The sequence below is a fragment of the Microcaecilia unicolor genome, chromosome 4, assembly GCF_901765095.1.
Source record: "Microcaecilia unicolor chromosome 4, aMicUni1.1, whole genome shotgun sequence".
Classification (NCBI taxonomy): domain Eukaryota; kingdom Metazoa; phylum Chordata; class Amphibia; order Gymnophiona; family Siphonopidae; genus Microcaecilia; species Microcaecilia unicolor.
Window position 1 is genome coordinate 272,129,127 of NC_044034.1, and position 21,274 is coordinate 272,150,400.

The following is a 21,274-nucleotide window of genomic DNA, read 5'->3' on the forward strand; positions in this document are numbered from 1 at the left end:
ATAGGTGCACAGAGGAATGATGATGGATGAGGGGATATGAACACAGGGGAGATACTGGACAAGGAAATATAGGAAAACGGAGATGGATGATGGACATGGATAAAGAAGAAATGTCAAATGGACAGGAGACCCTGGCAAATGAGTTAAGAGAAGACAGGGGGAAGCAGAAATCAGACACTGGGACCAATATGATTTGAAAAATAAAATGACCAGACAACAAAAAGGTACAAAAAATTATTTTATTTTTAATGTTGTGAATATAATATGTTGGATTTGCACTGCTACCCTCATTGAAGTTATGGGGAGCATGGTAGGGACAGAGCATGGGTGCATCAGGTTGCTGTTTTTTCTCTTTCAAAAAAGTTGTAGTGCCCACCCATCCAACCTGTTGGCCCACCCAAAAATTGCCTTCTGGCTACGCCACTGCACTGCAGTGCCCTGTAGGGTGCCCCATTTATCATCTGGAATGTCTGGGAGACCAGTCTACTAAAAATTCTGGCCCCTCCTACATCCCAAATGCCTTGATTTTCTATGTTTTTTACTTGGGAACTTTTTTTTAAATAAACAAAAAAACCAAAACAAAATGACCAAAGCACAAAACCTTGTTAGAAACAGTATTTTCTAAAACAAGAGATAGACATTTTTCTTTTTGGAAAATGAATTTCTTTCTTTTTTTTTTTTAGTTTTAGTATTTTTATTAATTTTGTTGCAAAGAATCATAACAGATAACAGCAATTGTAATATACAATGCAATGAAATGTAAAGTTTAGATTCAACATTGGGAGCTTAAAGAAGACAAAGAAGAAGAGGGAGAAAGAAGGGGAAAAAAAAAACAAAACAAAAAGAAAACCTGAGGATTTAAGTCGAAGTATGATTCATACATATATCACAAGTGATAGTCAATCAGCAACAGGATGAAAAAAAGGGAACACTTCCCTTTACAATTTTACTTCTTTAAAGTAAGACAACAATGGAGACCATTTTTCTTTATATAAGATAAAACGAGGTGATTTTTTAGCAAAATATGTTTCATATTTATAAGTTTGAAACAATAAATTCCACCATTCTTGATAAGTGACTTGGTGCAGAGCTTTCCAATGTGAAAAAACTACCTTTAAGGCTAAAGTAAGCATGGTATTAACAAGCATACATTCATTAGACTTTAACATGTTTCTAAAACATTGATCCTTAAGTAACACATATTTATATAATATTGGACCAGTAAGATGGAATACTTCTATCAAAATAAGCCATATATCTTTCCAGAATTTTTGAATACATATACAATCAAATGTAAGATGTTTAATAGTGCCTTGTTGGGATTGGCAGGACCAACATAAATTGGAAATATGAAGGTCAATTATGTGTGACCTGAGAGGTATCCATAGGGATCTATGTGTAATGAAATAAAGAGATTGTGTTATCGAAGAAGATCTGGAACATTTAAATAGTGAACTCCATATCTGTTCCCAATTTTTATCTGTAATAGATTGCTGAATATCCTCTTCCCAGCATCTATGCAAGCCCATACATTTAATAGGAGATTTACTTAAGATGAAATTATAAATATGGAATGCAACATGTCTTGCAGACTGAAGTCTCTTAGTTATATCAATGAGTTCAGGAGTATGATCCATCTTGTGAATTTGTAAGTTGCTATTTTTAACATTGAACTGAGCTGTAGTCATTGATAAAATTGAGTATCTAATAATGAAAATTTGACTTTCATAGCTGAAAATGGTTGCCAAGTGTGATTGTTCAAATCAATAAAATTGTTAAGATCCCATATACATATGCGTTGCCAATGTGACCAGAAGACTTGTTTTTTATTAATTGTAAATTTAGGATTATTCCACATAGGCATATATGTGGTAGAAGACCAAGGAATGCTGAGTTGCGTATCAAAAGAGGATATTAATTTATGAGTAGTATTGATAATGGGATTAGAAGCAATATACTTAGGAAGATGCATACCAATTAAATAAGAGTGTATTAATGGATCTATAATGGATTGCTCCCATAATACCCATCTAGGTGAGGAAGCAATATTAGAGGGAGCAATCCATTCCAATCCTTGACAAATAATAAACGCTTTATGATAAGATAAGAGATCAGGAAATCTTACCCCTCCCTGCAATTTAGGTAATTTTAGCTTACGTAAGGAAATTCTGGGTGACTTAAAATTCCACAGAAAATCAGAGAGTAATTTTTCCAACTTTTTATAAAAAATAATAGGAAAAAGGAGAGGAATCATACTCAAAAAAAACCCCACCTAAATATTTAATAGAGGAGATTAGCCATTTAAGGGGATAACCTGGAATAGTAAAAGGAATACAGGTATCATTTAAAGGCATCAATTCAGTTTTATCCTAATTGATTTTATAGCTAGATAACCTTGGAAAATGAGAAATTAGCTTAATAAGTGCTTTCATAGATGTCTGTGGTTTAGCAAGATATAACATTATATCATCATCATATGTTGAAAGCTTGAACTCCTCCCTACCCATGAAAATGCCAACAACATCATTTAAATTTCGAATAGCTACCAAAAGGGGCTCAAGAGCCAAATTGAATAGTAGAGGAGATATAGGGCAACCTTGTCTGGTGCCTCTGTGTAATATAAATGGAGCCAAAGGCTCACCATTAGCTGCAATTCATGCAGTTGGTAATGAGTACAATAGGTGTAACATGTGTAGGAAGGGTTCAGGGAAACCAAAATGTCTGAGTACATTAAACAAGTATTTCCACTCCACCCGGTCAAAGGCTTTTTCAGCATCTAGGGAAACAGATAGGATAGGGTAATCTATAGACCGAGCGGAGTGGATGAGACGACACAATAATCTAGTATTATCAGCACCACATCTGAGCTTTACAAAACCAGCTTGATCTCTATGTATGAGTGATTGGATATTGGTCTCCATTCTGCAGCACAATAGCTTTGTATAAATTTTGTAGTCTGTATTTAGCAATGAGATCGGTCTATAATTTTGCACAAGGGTACAATCTCTATTAGGTTTTGGAAGCACTATAATGTTGGTGTCCAAAAAATGGCTTTGAGATGATGAGTCTAACAAAGCTTGATAATAAGACATCAAATGAGTTGAGACAGAAGCAGAGAATGATTTATAAATTCCGCTAGCAGCCCATCTGGACCTGGTGCTGTTGATGAAGACAATATTTTGATTGCAGAGATTATCTCTTCATGAGAAATGGGTTGATTAAGTTGACATATTTGTTGCTCAGAGAGGCGAGGAAGATTTAATAATGAAAGAAATTTTGAAATTTCAGAATCATGAGCTATATATTCTGAAGAATATAATGACATATAAAATGATTCAAAAGCTTTGAGTATTTGAGAAGAAGTCAAGGAAGCTCCTGTAGGTGACAGAATTGTAGCTATGCGTTGCTTTGTTCTATTGCCTTTAAGATAGGATGCTAGTAATTTACTAGCTTTGTTGGATTCTGTACAATATGTAGCATTTTGTTTAAAAGTGATGATACTGGTAATGCTTGACAAAATGGAGTTGTACTGCATTTTAAGGAGCCTGAGCTTTTGAAGTGTATACTTAGATGATGATGTGTACAAAGTCATTTCAAGTTGGCAAATTTCTTCCTCGAGTTTAGTAATTTTAGCATTGTTGGTTTTGCGAAGATGAGATGTATAGCTAATTATTTCACCTCTCAGCCATGTCTTAAACGCTTCCCACATTGTTATATATGATAGTGCAGAGTCTTCGTTATTAGCAAAGAATTCAGACTATTTTTGGGAAATGTGTTGCAGAAATGCTTAATCCAAGAGCAGAGAAGATTTTGTTTTATTAAAAGACCAATTGAAATCACAAGATATTGCTGCCTGGTCAGAGATTGATATTTCATGTATCTGTGCAGCAGATAGCATAGGGATCAAGTCTTTGGTGCCCAAAAAACAGTCAATTCTTGAATAAGTTTGGTGTGGGATGGAGAAAAAAGAGTAATCTCTAGATGTTGGATAGATTAATCTTTCGTTCTGTCAAAAAATCTCCATATATCAGACCATCCATTGGATTGCATAAGAGTATTCAGTGAGTTTCGTACTTTGAGTTTGGCAGGTCTACAGTTTGAAGATCTGTCCATATAAGGATCAATTGGAAAATTAAAGCCTTCTCCAATTATAGTGTGACAAGTAAGAGCATTTGATCCAGAGGTATTAATTTTGTGGAAAAAATTAGGGTCATCAGTATTTGGACCATAAACATTGATTGATGTTATAGGTTTGCCCTCTAAAGAACCTTCCAACCTAGACCATCTGCCTTCACTATCATTAATATGAGAAATTAGTTGGAAGGGTAAGGATTTTCTAATAAGTGAGATAACGCCATTTTTACGACCATTTGCTGGACTTATAAAGCATTGATCAAACCATTTGCCTAGAAGTTTGGAACCTTCTTGTGCATCTAAATGAGTTTCTTGCAAGGAAACAAATATCAGAATTTTTCCTTTTCAGGTAAAGTAGATTAGTGATCCCTTTAATATTAAGGGATAATATTCGTAGTTTCATCATTGATAATATATAAGCTCTGCATCCAGTTAAACAGTTCAATGTAGATATGCATGGAGAAGATTGCGAATAATTGGCAGGCTTAAAATCCTCAAAAATAGTGAAAAAATAAATGAATATAACAAAATGAAGGCTGATCTTAATAAGTGAAGAGAATGAAGACAAAAAGTCAATTTGCTCCATGGATAAGGAGAGTGAAAACCAATTATGGGGCACATGTGTCCAGATCAGACACAAAGAAAGAGCTTAAGCCAGCATAAAGTAATATGATAGTATATATAACAACAATGTGAAATTAGCTTTAGAAAACCATCAGAGAGAGAAAATTTTAGCAAGGCACTTACAAGTAGGCTGATTGACCAAGCTAACACATGGTGTCAGAGGAATCTTTATTAAGAAATTCTGATAGTTCAGCAGGATCGTTATAATGTTTAATATTGACCACGCTATCCCATGGTATCAGAGGAATGTTTGTCAAGAACTTTTTGTAGCTCAGCAGGATCGTTATAATGTTTAGTATTATTTTGAAAGGTTACCCTCATAGTTGCAGGATACAGGAGACCGTATTGTGCGCCAATAGCTTTAAGTTTAGGGCGCATTTCAAGAAACATCTTCCTTTTTTTGGCAGTGGGCTTGGAGAAATCTGGCACTAGAAGAATTTTCGCTCAACGAACATCAAAGGAGATTTTGAATGAGTAGCATTCAGTAGGAACAATAATTGATCATGTTGAACAAATTTAGCGATTATAGGTCGCAGATAGTTTTTTCCAGGAATAGGCCTCGACGCGATGCGGTGAGCACATTCTATATCAAAACTTGTGTCGGTTGAAAGAGCAGCGATTTTAACACAGAAGGAATACAAAAATTGAATCATGTCCTTACCCTCAGTTTGTTCAGGTACCCCTAATATTCGGATATTATTCCTTCTCATTTGATTAGATAGATCCTCTAACTCCCGCTGCATGAGTTCAATTTTGTTCAGCTTACGGTTCATTTCCTGGTGAAGTACATCATGCGCAGACATGTGGTCTTCAAGAAATTCAATTCTGGCATTGAATTGAGTTAGTTGAGTAGAAATTGAGATTAATTCTGACTTAATTTCAGAGGTGGTGTTGAGATTTTTTTGCATTAGGATATGTGATGCTTTAATGTCCTCTGCAAGAAACTCTACCTTATTGCGTGGTAATGGTGACTGCAGGGCCTTCTCGGGCGTGGAGAGATCAGTTTTCTTTCTTTTAGAAGCTGAATGTAGTGAAGAAGAGCCTTCATTCCTATTAGATTTTGACGACATCCTGCTAGAACGGCTTTCCCAGTATCAAAAAGAGGTGCTAAGCTGTTGTATCGTAATATTAGAAAGGAAGCTGGCAGGAGAGAAAGCTCTCCGCGTCCATACTGGATGAAGTCACGTGACACCCCCCGAATGAACTTCTTTCTTATTCAGATTTTGGACGTTTTCACTCCCTCATCTACAGTCCACCTGTTCCCCTTCTTTTAACTCATTTTCCCTTTCCTCTCTCTCTTTGAAGCTTTTAAGCAGTGTATAGCTTCCTATTTGGATTTCCTTCTCCCATTATGGTTTTCTTCATCAGGGTCTCAACATTTTTATTTTACAGTTGTAATCACGTTTGGGGCCCTGTTCAAGAGACCTACAATTTTCAATCAGGGCAAAGTTAGAAATCAAGGGAAAATGGGGTTGGCTGCGAGACTGAAATTTATATCAAGTTTATTCAGGAGAAATTATGCTTTTTGTCTGGGCAGAAACTTGAGAGGGGGCCCCAAACTCCACTGTCTGCTTGTATCCTCTTCAGTTTTGGGTGGGGCTGGGACTCCCTGTGACATGGTTGTACCTCCATAATCTTGTCCCTGAATATGGAAGCAGTGTAATGACCTTCTGACTGTAGAAAGAGAGGAGGATGCAGCTCTATTAAAAATGCAATGCCACTTTTTATCAGCTCTTAAATGTCTGTGCCTATGAGCAGTGGATGGGCTAGACCTTCCCTCCAAAGACTTCAGCATTATGTCAGCAGCTGCAAGAGCCAAAAATATGTGATAGAGGTTCAGAACGAATGGGGAGTTGACCCCAAATGCCTTGCATAACAGTTCAGGGCATTAGCTGCTGGAAAGATTTTTGTTTAATAAAATAAGGGTGATGAACCTTTCTCTGGTGAGAATGCAAATAAGCCTTTTACAGCCATGACTCAGTGTAAATTTAGAGCTGATCTTTGTTTGCTCCAACATATGTCATGTTGGCACAATGTCAAATACGGCTCAAGTGTCACATAGTATCACTGTAGGTACATGCCTGTGTTCTTCATCACAAGGTTATGCCACGTTGTATTTTGATCCTTTTCGAGGCGAAGTAGAGGAAAAAGATTTTTTTTTGTGAGCTGTGGTTTTCTATTCAGACTGACCTTGACATAATGCAACATGATCTGACTGTACAGCTAATATTTTAAGGAAACGTAGTATCTGTCATTTTGTTGTTCCTAGAAAGACATTACTATTTGAGTGGTACTATTCAGTACAATTGTGGGAAATCTAATGAAATCACAGTTTGCATGCAAAAAAACAGACCTTTAATTGCAAATTAACTGTGGGCTTAGCACATGAAACTGAACTTTACTTCTTGGTCCAGCTTTCCCACAGTGGAGTTCTGTGACTAGGGACTGCTTCGTTTTTAATGCACAGAGTTTAAATTTAGGCTCTGTGATTTGCCATCACAACTGAAAGCCTCTCCTGTGACTCAGGTCTTTCCCATCAAGCACAGCCAAGATGGAGAAATCAGGTTGAAAATCATTATTAGCTAGGAACAATGGGGGTTGTGAGAGCTTGAGGGACCTACTCCCTCCCCCCAGTTTTGATCTGCTGGGTACTTCCAAGTGATTCTGATTAGCCACTGTCAGAGACAAGATCTTGGGCTCGATCGACCACTGGCTTGATCCAGCAGGACACTTCGTGCTTTCTTTGTCATTTTTAAAGCAGTTTCTCTGAATTGCATTATATGTTTGTGGTTTGTGATCCATTAACTAACTCCCCACTGCCTCCCACCACCTCCCACCCAAGGAAGAAAAAACCATCTCAAAATCTGAGCAAGACTAAAGTTTTTTCCACAGCTTCTAATATATAACTGAGGGGCCCATTTAACCACCTAAATGAAGCTGGACAGAAATAGACTATGATTTATGCAATCTGATTTGTCCAGTTACCTAGGTGGTTACATGAGTGTCACATGTATGATTATCTCCCAATTGGTGAGGTGTCATATGTGTGTGCCCGATGCAAAGAGCTCCTAGCTCTCAGAGAACGTGTCCGTTCTCTTGAGGCTAGAGTAGCAGACTTGATGGAGCTGAGGGAGACAGAGAGGTACATAGAGGAGACCTACAGGGATGTTGTAGAGAAGTCCCACCTCCAGTCAGGTAGCCCCTGTGCTACCTTGGAGGAGGGAGGTCTCCTAGAAGGAGAGCATCACCCTGGTGAAGTAGGAAGTACTCCTGTAGCCAGGACCTGCCCACCAGGGGATGTATTATCCTTTCGCACCGAGGATATATCTCCAAATGTTGCCCGGGAGGGAAAGGTTAGGACAGCTGTTGTACTTGGTGATTCGATCATTAGGCATATAGATAGCTGGGTGGCTGGTGGACGTGAGGATCGCCTGGTGACTTGCCTGCCTGGTGCGAAGGTGGCGGACCTCACGCGTCACCTAGATAGGATTTTATATAGTGCTGGGGAGGAGACGGCTGTCTTGGTACATGTGGGTACTAATGACATAGGAAAATGTGGGAGAGAGGTTCTGGAAGCAAAATTTAGGCTCTTAGGTAGAAAGCTGAAATCCAGATCCTCCAGGGTAGCATTTTCTGAAATGCTACCTGTGCCACGCGCAGGGCCCAAGAGACAGGCAGAGCTCCAGAGTCTCAATGCGTGGATGAGACGATGGTGCAGGGAGGAGGGCTTTAGATTTGTTAGGAACTGGGCAACATTCTGGGGAAGGGGGAGCCTATTCCGAAAGGATGGCTCCATCTTAACCAGAGTGGGACCAGGCTGCTGGCATCGGCGTTTAAGAAGGAGATAGAGCAGCTTTTAAACTAGAAATGGGGGGAAGGCCGACAGTCGCTCAAAAGAGCATGGTTCGGGATAAGGTATCTTTCAAAGATATCACCATAACAGGGAAGATAGAGTATCCTGATAGTGAGGTTGCAAAAGAGATTGTAGTAGATCGGGTATCTTTAAATAACAATAAAAATCAGACAAAAGATTGCCAATTAATACTGTCAAGTACTAAGCATGATGTACTTAGGAACAACAAACATAGTTTGAAATGTCTATATGCGAATGCCAGGAGCCTAAGAAATAAGATGGGGGAGTTGGAATATATTGCACTAAATGAAAAATTAGATATAATAGGCATCTCTGAGACCTGGTGGAAGGAGGATAACCAGTGGGACACTGTCATACCGGGGTACAAATTATATCGTAGTGATAGGGTGAATCGGATTGGTGGAGGGGTAGCATTGTATATTAACGAGAGCCTTGAATCAAATAGATTGAAAATTCTGCAGGAAACAAAACACTCCTTGGAATCACTGTGGATTGAAATTCCATGTGCAAAGGGGGAAAAGGATAGTGATAGGAGTGTACTACCGTCCGCCTGGCCAGGACGAACAGACGGATGCGGAAATGTTAAAGGAAATCAGGGACGCAAACAAACTGGGCAACACAATAATAATGGGGGATTTCAATTACCCGCATATAGACTGGGTTAATGTAACATCTGTACACGCAAGGGACATAAGATTTCTTGATGAAATCAAGGACAGCTTCATGGAACAGCTAGTTCAGGAGCCGACAAGAGAAGGAAAAATACTAGACTTAGTCCTTAGTGGTGCTCATGATCTAGTGCAGGGGGTAACGATACGAGGGCCGCTTGATAACAGTGATCATAATATGATCGGTTTTGATATTGGCATTGAAGGAAGTGAAACTAGGAAATCAAGTACGCTAGCGTTTAACTATAGAAAAGGTGATTACGACAAAATGAGAAAAATGGTGAAAAAAAGACTGAAAGGAGCAGCTCGCAGAGTAAAAAACTTGCATCAGGCGTGGATGCCTGTTTAAAAACACCATCCTGGAGGTTCAGGACAAATATATTCCACGTATTAGAAAAAAGGGAAAAAAAGACTAAACGTCAGCCGGCGTGGCTAAACAGTAAGATAAAGGAAATCATTAGAGCCAAAAAACAATCCTTCAGAAAGTGGAGAAGAGAACCAACTGAAAGTAACAGGATAGATCATAAGGAATGCCAAGCCAAATGCAAAGCGGAGATAAGGAGGGCAAAAAGGACTTTGAGAAGAAATTAGCGTTGGAAGCAAAAATACATAGTAAAAATTTTTTTAGATACATTAAAAGCAGGAAACCGGCCAAAGAGTCGGTTGGGCCGCTGGACGAAATGGTGTTAAAGGGGCGATCAAGGAGGACAAAGCCGTAGCGGAGAAATTAAATGAATTCTTTGCTTCGGTCTTCACCGAGGAGGATTTGGGGGGGACACCGGTGCCGGAAAGAATATTTGAAGCGGGGGAGTCGGAGAAACTAAACAATTCTCTGTAACCTTGGAGGATGTAATGGGTCAGTTCAGCAAGCTGAAGAGTAGTAAATCACCGGGACCTGATGGTATTCATCCCAGAGTATTAATAGAACTAAAAAATGAACTTGCGGAGCTACTGTTAGAAATATGCAATCTGTCCCTAAAATCGAGTGTAGTACCGGAAGACTGGAGGGTAGCCAATGTTACTCCGATTTTTAAGAAGGGTTCCAGAGGAGATCCGGGAAATTATAGACCGGTGAGTCTGACGTCGGTGCCGGGCAAGATGGTGGAGGCTATTATTAAGAATAAAATTGCAGAGCATATACAAAAACATGGACTGATGAGACAAAGTCAGCACGGATTTAGTGAAGGGAAGTCTTGCCTCACCAATCTAATGCATTTTTTTGAGGGGGTAAGCAAACATGTGGACAATGGGGAGCCGGTTGATATTGTATATCTGGATTTTCAGAAGGCGTTTGACAAAGTGCCGCACGAAAGACTCCTGAAGAAATTGCAGAGTCATGGAATCGGAGGTAGGGTATTATTATGGATTAAGAACTGGTTGAAAGATAGGAAGCAGAGAGTAGGATTGCGTGGCCAGTATTCTCAGTGGAGGAGGGTAGTTAGTGGGGTCCCGCAGGGGTCTGTGCTGGGTCCGTTGCTTTTTAATGTATTTATAAATGACCTAGAGATGGGAATAACTAGTGAGGTAATTAAATTCGCCGATGACACAAAATTATTCAGGGTCGTCAAGTCGCAGGAGGAATGTGAACGATTACAGGAGGACCTTGCGAGACTGGGAGAATGGGCGTGCAAGTGGCAGATGAAGTTCAATGTTGACAAGTGCAAAGTGATGCATGTGGGTAAGAGGAACCCGAATTATAGCTACGTCTTGCAAGGTTCCGCGTTAGGAGTTACGGATCAAGAAAGGGATCTGGGTGGCGTCGTCGATGATACGCTGAAACCTTCTGCTCAGTGTGCTGCTGCGGCTAGGAAAGCGAATAGAATGTTGGGTGTTATTAGGAAGGGTATGGAGTCCAGGTGTGCGGATGTTATAATGCCGTTGTATCGCTCCAGGTGCGACCGCACCTGGAGTATTGTGTTCAGTACTGGTCTCCGTATCTCAAAAAAGATATAGTAGAATTGGAAAAGGTACAGCGAAGGGCGACGAAAATGATAGTGGGGATGGGACGACTTTCCTATGAAGAGAGGCTGAGAAGGCTAGGGCTTTTCAGCTTGGAGAAGAGACGGCTGAGGGGAGATATGATAGAAGTGTATAAAATAATGAGTGGAATGGATCGGGTGGATGTGAAGCGACTGTTCACGCTATCCAAAAATACTAGGACTAGAGGGCATGAGTTGAAGCTACAGTGTGGTAAATTAAAACGAATCGGAGAAAATTTTTCTTCACCCAACGTGTAATTAGACTCTGGAATTCGTTGCGGAGAACGTGGTACGGGCGTTAGCTTGACGGAGTTTAAAAGGGGTTAGATAGATTCCTAAAGGACAAGTCCATAGACCGCTATTAAATGGACTTGGAAAAATTCCACATTTTTAGGTATAACTTGTCTGGAATGTTTTTACGTTTGGGGAGCGTGCCAGGTGCCCTTGACCTGGATTGGCCACTGTCGGTGACAGGATGCTGGGCTAGATGGACCTTTGGTCTTTCCCAGTATGGCACTACTTATGTACTTATGTACTTATGTTAAGTGCTGACTCTGCCCCAGACCACCCACAAAATAGCCTGTTACGGCTTTAATGGTTAGTGCTGATATCCAGTGGCACTAACCGGTTAAGTGCTGCAAACTATCAGTGTTTAGCCCCGCACAATATCAACGCCAGAGTGTCATTTCAGCACTAAGGTACAATATTGTTTCTTAATACTCTAAATTCTTCTGGCTTGGCAGTCTCAGCTTTTCTGGTCTTCCTGCACTATTGGAATCAGCTTCTATTTAACTATGGTGCCATGAACATTCATTCCCAACTATGCAGGGATTTTTCTGCTTATTTATTGTGACTTTGGCCAGCCATTGCTGCAATGATCTCTGGTAGGGTGTCAAGCACCAGGACTTCCTCTGAAATACTGCTGTCAAGGACCCTAATTCTGACCACTAGGTGTCAGTGATGACTTGAATTCCCCCCTCCCCCCCACCACCAGGGAACTGTTAATGCTACTAACACGGTATACTGAGTCAGCCTAGGGAGCTCAAGTTCTCCATATAGGCATTATGTAGCATTGACACTGAGGCTCTAGGAATGAGCCAAGTAATATTTTTAAGTCCTGATGTCTCTGGAATTATTTATCCCATCAGTAAATGCCAGTGCAGTTCAGAAACTCACAGTATGACATCCATTGGACAAACACTGTAATTCTAACATTAGCAATGCTTAAGAACTTCAAGCTTTTTAATTTGTTCTAGGGATTTAAGGATTGCTTGACCTCACACAGTTTTCAGCCTCCTTGGGGCAGATTAGAACAGATACTAAGATTTATCTGGATATTATTTGTCATAAAATGGTCTACTGGGAGTTGCTCAAGACTGGCAAAAATTTTATTTACTTAGGCATGAATAAAAATATCTGATGAGTAAAGGAGGCAGAGCTATTACATACTTCATGAGTGTGTCACTATGAAGCCATCTGAAGAGGTCAGTTACCCAAGGTTTTGTCTGTTTCCAAGAAGCTTTCACTTCCTTTATTCCTCTTCAAGCCTTCTGGCCCCCATTTCTTGCTCTCTGTTCCATTTCAGTCCTCTGTACCCTGTTCTGACTGTTTTCCCCAGGTTCTAGGTTTCTCTTCATGAATTCTCATTCTCCCTCAAGCTGCTTGCCCTCATCATCACTTTTCAACCTGCCATTTCCACTTCTTTTCTGTTGTGTGTATAAACTAGGAAAAAGATAAAGAAAGCATTAGCCCTCCTAAAAAATTAACAAGGCATCAAAACTACATGGAATTTATTCAACTCTGTTATAGCAAATGAGTGATATAGTTGCGTGAACTAAACACATGGGTAGACAAAGGACTAATAACATTTGATATGAAGAAGAACAAGGTATTGCATTTGAGATGTAGGTAGAGGCAAGTGCTTTGAACAAGACAGTTCTTGCAAAGAATCATCAATGAAAACCTGTGTATATGAGCTGATAATAAATTCAGAATGAGTACACAAAGCAGCGCAATTTCAAAGCACTTAGACTTACAAAGTTACATAGAGGGGCATAATCGAATGGGGATGACCATCTCTAAGGGCGCCCATCTCTAAGGACGTCCCGGTGAAAGGGCGGGGAAACCCGTATTATAGAAACAAGATGGGCGTCCATCTTTCGTTTCGATAATACGGTCGGGGAAGCCCAAATCTCAACATTTAGGTCGACCTTAGAGATGGTCGACCTACTGTAAATGTTGAGATGGTCGACCTTAGAGATGGTCGTCCCCCGTTTTCCGCGATAATGGAAACCAAGGACGCCCATCTCAGAAATGACCAAATCCAAGCCATTTGGTCATGGGAGGAGCCAGCCATAGTGCACTGGTCCCCATCACATGCCAAGACACCAACCAGGCACCCTGGGGGCACTGCAGTGAACTTCAGAAATTGCTCCCATGTGCATAGCTCCCTTACCTTGGGTGCTGAGCCCCCCAACCCCTCCCAACCCCACTCCCCACACCTGTACAACACTACCATAGCCCTAAGGGCTGAAGGGGGGACCTACATGTGGGTACAGTGGGTTTCGGGTGGGTTTTGAAGGGCTCCCATTTACCACCACAAGTGTAACAGGTAGGGGAGGTTGTGCCTGGGTCCGCCTGCCTGAAGTACACTGCACCCACTGAACCTGCTCCACGGACATGCATACTGCTGTCAGGGAGCTGGGTATGACATTTGAGGCTGGCATAGAGGCTGGCAAAAAAAAATGTAAGTTTTTTTTTTAGGGTGGGAGGGGGTTGGTGACCACTGGGGGAGTAAGGGGAGGTCATCTCTGATTCCCTCCGGTGGTCATCTGGTCAGTTTGGGCACCTTTTTGAGGCTTGGTCGTTGAAAAAAATGGACCAAGTAAAGTCGGCCAAGTGCTTGTCAGGGATGCCCTTCTCTTTTCCATTATCGCCCGAGGACGCCCATGTGTTAATCATGCCTCAGTCCCGCCTTCGCTACACCTCTGACACGCCCCCGGGAACTTTGGTCATCCCCGCGACAGAAAGCAGTTGAGGGCACCTTACCGCCACCTATTTAGGTGATGGTAGACATTAAGTATGCCTGTGCTAACCCAACAATAACCGATTACTGCTGGGTAAGCCCCACCCCGGCACTACAAAAATACATAATATTTTTTTAGCACTGGAAATGGCTTGCACTGGGGGTGGGAATTACCACAGGGCTCCTGTGGTAGTTCCAATTTGGGGTGCAGCAAAGCAGCGGTAGCTCTACTGCCGCTTTGTAAAAGGGCCCCTAAGTACTTTGAAAATGAGCCCCTAATAGTCAACCAACAGCAATAGTCAAAATCTGGTGATAGGTGTGGATTAAATGAGAAATGAAAGCAAGGGAGAAACCTATTGTTCTACTTTATAAAACTTCATACATGTGCAGTTGAAAAGGTAGCTTTGGATACCAATCACAAACAAAGATTTGTCATTCTTGATTTACTTTGTTATGATAAGCCACATTTTGCATAGGTTGCTACTACTTCTACTACTTACTACTACTTATCATTTCTATAGCGCTACTAGACGTACGCAGCGCTGTACACTTGAACATGAAGAGACAGTCCCTGCTCGACAGAGCTTACAATCTAATTAGGACAGACAAACAGGACAAACAAGCGATAAGGGAATATTAAAGTGAGGATGATAAAATAAGGGTTCTGAACAAGTGAATAGGAGTTAAAAGCAGCATCAAAAAGGTGGGCTTTTAGCTTAGATTTGAAGACGGCCAGAGATGGAGCTTGACGTACCGGCTCAGAAAGTCTATTCCAGGCATATGGTGCAGCAAGATAAAAGGAATGGAGTCTGGAGTTAGCAGTGGAGGAGAAGGGTGCAGGTAAGAGAGATTTACTCAGTGAACGGAGTTCCCGGGGAGGAATGTAGGGAGAGATGAGAGTGGAGTGGTACTGAGGAGCAGCAGAGTGAATGCAATTATTGGTCAATAAGAGGAGTTTGAACTGTATGCGGAAATGGATAGGAAGTCAGTGAAGTGACTTGAAGAGAGGGCTAATATGAGCATAATGACACTGGCGGAATATTAGCTGTGCAGCAGAATTTTGAACAGATTGAAGAGGAGAGAGATGGCTGTGAGAAGCAAGTTGCAATAGTCTAAGCGAGAGGTGATAAGAGTGTGGATGAGGGTTCTGGTAGTGTGCTCAGAAAGGAAAGGGCAAATTTTGCTGATATTATAGAGAAAGAAATGACAGGTTTTAGCAGTCTGCTGAATATGTGCAGAGAAGGAGAGGGAGGAGTCGAAGATGACCCCAAGGTTATGAGCTGATGAGACAGGAAGGATGAGAGTGTTATCCACAGAAATAGAGAATGGGGAGGAGGAGAGGTTGGTTTAGGGGGAAAGATAAGAAGCTCAGTCTTGGTCATGTTTAGTTTCTGATGGTGCTGAGACATCCAGGCAGCAATGTCAGACAGGCAGGCTGATACTTTGGCCTGGATTTCGGCTGAGATTTCTGGTGTGGAGAGGTAGATCTGGGAGTCATCAGCGTAAAGATGATACTGAAAACCATGGGATGAGATCAGAGTACCAAGGGAAGAAGTATAGATGGAGAAAAGAAGAGGTCCCAGGACAGATCCCTGAGGTACACCAACTGACAGTGGGATAGAAGTAGAGGAGGATCCACTAGAGTATACACTAAAAGTATGCTGGGAGAGATAAGAAGAAAACCAGGAAAGAACAGAGCCCTGAAATCCAAGTGAGGACAGCGTATCAAGGAGTAGGCTGTGATCAACAGTGTCAAAAGCAGCAGATAGATCGAGAAGGATGAGTATAGACCTTTGGATCTGGCCAGGAACAGATCATTGGAGACTTTAGCAAGCGCTGTTTCAGTTGAATGAAGGGGGTGAAAGCCAGATTGAAGTGGATCAAGAATAGCTTGAGATGAAAGAAAGTCAAGGCAACGGCGGTGAACAGCACGTTCAAGTATCTTGGATAGGAAAGGGAGGAGGGAGATGGGGCGATAGCTGGAAGGACAGGTAGGGTCCAATGAAGGTTTTTTAAGGAGTGGTGTGACTACGGCATGTTTGATGGCATCAGGAACAGTCGTAGTGGAGGTTGCTCATCTAGGAACTGAGAAATCCAAATCGGAATGTGCTTAGTTCCCCAATTATTTTACAAAATGTAATGCTGAATGCAGACTCCCTGATATTCAAAGCAATTTAAGTGGGAAGGAGAAGCTCCAGCCTGCTTAAATCTCTCCTGGCTGCCCATTACTGTCAGTTATACGTGCAAGTGACAGCAGTTAGGTACAAGCATTTACACCAGCCATTGACATGGCACAAAAGCTCACGGCCAAAGTTAGGCACTAAAATATGGCCTTACACTAGTATTCTATAACTGCCATTATGCATATAATTGCTGATATAGAATTTGTGTTTACTGCTTAGCATTTTACTGCCTACCTTTAACAGGCTTTCGTAGAATTACTTTCTAAGTGCATCCATGGTACCTGACAATGCATTTTGTACGCTTCCGATTATCCAGACTATCCTCAGCAGGGGAAGGGGGTCCAGATAATTGCAAATCCGGATGATTGTACATACATAGACCACACAATAGAACATTCTATATTGAACATAATTTTGTATTTTTATCTTAGTGATGAACAAAAACCTATCCACAGTATAGAACTGTATTTGGAGTACATATGCCACAGTATTTCTTTTTTAAAAAGCAAGTTATTTTAAAAGAAAAGTACATACTGTACAGTATTTGTTGTACATAGAGTACTGTATTTCTGTTTAAAAAATGAAGCAATTCTTAATTGCTTCAGTGCTGATTTCTGTTTCTCTGCTGCAAGATCACATAGAGGGGCATTTTCGATAGAACGTCTAAATCAGAATTTGGACGTTTTACACAAAACGTCCAAATTCTGAACAGGAAAGAGGGTCATTTTCGAAAAAGATAGACGTCTATCTTTTGTGTTCGAAAATACTATGGACATTTTTGTGATTTGGACGTTTTTGTTTTTCGGCCATTTCAGAAAAAAAAACCATCCAAGTGCAAAACGTCCAAAATCAAGCCATTGGGACGTAGGAGGAGTCAGCATTTTTAGTAGACTGATCCCCCTGACATCCCAGGACAGCAATAGGGCACCCTAGGGGGCACTGCAGTGGACTTCATAAACTGCTCCCAGGTATACATCTGACCATTGCTCCCTTCCCTTGTGTGCTGAGCCCCCAAAACCCACCACCCACAAATGAACACCACTATCATAGCCCTTACGGGCACCTATATGTGGGTACAGTGGGTTTCTGGTGAGTACTTCTGGCTCACAGTTTCCTCCACAAGTGTAACAGGTAGGGGGAGGTAGGAGCGTGGGTCCACCTGTCTGAAGTACACTGCACCTACTACTAAACTACTCCAGGGACCTGCATGCTGCTGTAATGGACCTGAGTATGATATCTGATACTGGCATAGAGGCTGGCAAGTAACGTTCTTCATCACAATTTTTGGGGTGGGAGGGGGTTAGTGACCACTGGGGGAGTAAGGGGAGGTCATCCCTGATTCCCTCCAGTGGTCATCTGGTTATTTGGGCACCTTTTTGTGCCTTATTCGTTATAAAAACAGGTCTAGCTCAAAACGTCTAAGTTTTAGTCCTGGACGTTTTTGTTTTGTTCCAATATGGCTGAAAGACGTCTAAGTCTTAGAAACGCCCAAGCCCCGCCTTGAACACGCCCCTGGCATGCCCCCTTGAGATTCATTTAGGTGTCCCTCTGACGGACGGTGGAGAAATACATCTAAAAAGAGGTTTTGAAAATACTGATTTGGATGTTTCTGTCAGATAAACATCCAAATGCAGACTTATGTCACTTTTTGGACGTTGTTCTCCTTTGAAAATGAGCCCCATAGTCTTCTCCGACAAAGGAGCATAGTCACACTGCTTTCTTCCTGCTTTTCAAGCCAAGCCACTGCTAAATTTAAACATTCAGGGGCCCTTTTATAAAGGCATGCTGGAAAATGGCCTGCGGTAGTGTAGACGTGTGTTTTGGGCGCACGCAGAATCATTTTTCAACGCATCTGTAAAAAATGCCTTTTTACATTTTTTTTCCGAAAGTGGACATGTGGCAAAATGAAAATTGCTGCGCGTCCATTTTAGGTCTGATACCTTACCACCAGCCATTGACCTAGCGGTAAAGTCTCACACAGCAACCGGGCGGTAATGACCTACGTGTGTCAAATGCCTCTTGGCGCATGCCCAATACACGTGTCCAAAAATAAAAATTATTTTTGGGATGTGCGTATTGGACGCATGCCAAAAATGAAATTACTGCAAGAGCCACACAGTAGCTGGGCGGTAACTCCATTTTGGCATGCGTTGTGTGCACGTAGACGTTTATGTGGCTTAGTAAAAGGGCCCCTCAAAGACTTCTGCATGTGTTGGTTCAACATCAACCTTAACCTGGTGATCATCATCTGTTTCTGATTCTTCATGTTCCTTGTCCTGTACTGATTCCACGATTTCATCATCTGTTATGATCTGATACCCTGGATTATTAGCGCCGCTGCATATCTATTCACCGACATTCTCAACATCACAATCGGAGTAGCCAGGAACCTGTAGACAATCCTTGACAATGTTTATAAGGACATGATCTTCTTCTCCTTCTCCATGTCTTTCTGATTTGTTTAGAATAATGTTCCATATATTTTTCAGGGTTTGGTTTTTAACCTGATTCCAAGCATCAGCAGCCATGTAAGATCAATCTTTTATGGTCAATTCTCTTATGAATTGTACCATGCCACATTCATTTTCAATATCAACCAAAATAAGTTTTTGTAGCAGTTGTTTCCTGTAAAGTAATTTCAAAGAAACGACAACTCCTTGATCCATTGGCTACATTACAGATGTCACATTTGGTGGCAAAAAAAGTACAGTTTGAATCTACCTTCCTCTTTCTCTAGGCTTTCTGTCGTGGAATGCGACTGCACATTGTCCAACAATAAAATGATGTTTTCATCTTTTCTTGCTCGAAGCTGAAATTTTTTTACCTCCGCAAGTGTCGTACCACTCACAACTCATCCAGGCTTTTTTTTTTTTGGGGGGGGGGGGGGGGGGGGGCTTTTGTATAACAGTGGTAGGTGAGGTATGTTTTTGAATGCACACAGATTTTTAGATTTGCCAATCAGCAATAACTCCAACTTATTCCATCAGTTGCACTTTCCCCAACCACCTGCCTGTCTCCTCGGCTCCGGGCCCCCTGCATGCAAAGCGGCAGTCACAAATCGCCTCCCTTCGGGCCTTCCCTCCCTGTGTCCCACCCTTGTGGAAACCGGAAGTTACATCAGATGAGGGCGGGACACAGGAAGGAAAGGCCATAAGAGAGCGATCTGCGACTGCCGCTTTGAATGCAGGGGGTCCGGAGCCGTGTAGGCAGGCAGGTGAGAACGGGGATTGCAGCGGCGGGGGGAGCGGCAGGGGGAGCAGCAGGGGGGCGGAGGTGGGGCAGCCTTGCCCCCGGCCCGGCCTAGTCTCTCGGCAGCCCTGCCCCCAACAGTGTGACATGTTCTTTGGAAGCCAATAACTTATCTGTTTACATTTCTGCCAGATATTCAGCAGCAGCAGAGGCAGCTGGATATGAAGTCCTCAACTTAAATGGTAAGTTATATTTTTAAATTATGACTGTTTGTGCAGTCTTACTTAAATGGATAAGTTTCATGTCACTGCTATCCGAATAATTTTCGATTCCATCCTCGAAATGCCCCCTGGCCCTTCCTATACATCTACTATAATAAAACTCACCCTCAACGTTCTGAGGACACTGACATCAGTGAAGCCAAGCCCTGACTTCCTTCAAAAAGGTTCAAAGGTTCATAAATCAAGGGCGGAGCAACGGCAGAACAACGAAGGGGTTGGCAGGGAGGGAGGCAGGGAGGCGGGGGGGGGGTGGGAAATCGCACCGGGCCCCGCCCTCGCGTCAAACGTCATGACGTTGGGGATGGAGCAATGGCAGAACAACAAAGGGGTTGGCCAGGGAGGGAGGGAGAGAGGGGGGGTGATGGCGACGAAAACCTTGCTAGCGCCCGTTTCATTTGCTCTGAAACGGGCCTCTTTTACTAGTATGCTAATACATTTTGGCTGGATATAATAGGGGTTTCCAGTCAAAATGCATTTATTGACCAGAGCAAAATTGTGTAAAAAGGACAAACAGCCCCCAGTGCTAACAACATATGAACTTTGGAACACTGACCCTAAATCTTTAGGTTAAAAGTGTGTTATTGTAAAACCATAAATGCAAACCAACTTCCAAGCTTTTTACATACTCTTTTCTTTACTTTGGTCTGGAACTTAAATCTAGCCCTTTCTGCACACAACATTTTACAGATTTTCCATCAGTGCTAGACATCCATCAAAACATGAACTTGTGCACGTAAATTGATATTCAAATATCTGATATCGAAATGAATTGCAGATTAGGACATCTGATTTTCATTGTTTAACTGTACTTAAATATTTACCATTTGTTTTTTAAAGTTTTCTTAAAAGCATATGAGATCCATTTGGACACATCCATTTCGATTTTACAAATATCTGACACACAAGCTTTTGAAACTTTAGGCATCCATGTTCAACGACTGCAAAGATTATGCTGACACATTATTAGAAAGCCAGCCCCTGCACCAAATCCTTCAGAATAATCAGGATTGCTTAGCATCTGTTCCTCAATCGCTAAACAAACGTTCCATCGTATTAGACGTCTGACAGTGAAAGATGGCAGTAGCTAGAAGGAAACATTTTATTGGTTCCTGCTTACCTCTTGATTATTTCCAGCTGCAATATATATGTACATATCAAGACTTGTGATTGCCTGTGCTCATAAATATGCTAATGAGTCATGTCAGGAGGCCTTGAGCAATATTTAAACATGACTGATGTAGCAGATTTTATAATTCTTCAGCCGTTTACAAACATAGCATAGTGAAAACATGAAGAGCAAGATGCAGGAAAAGAACA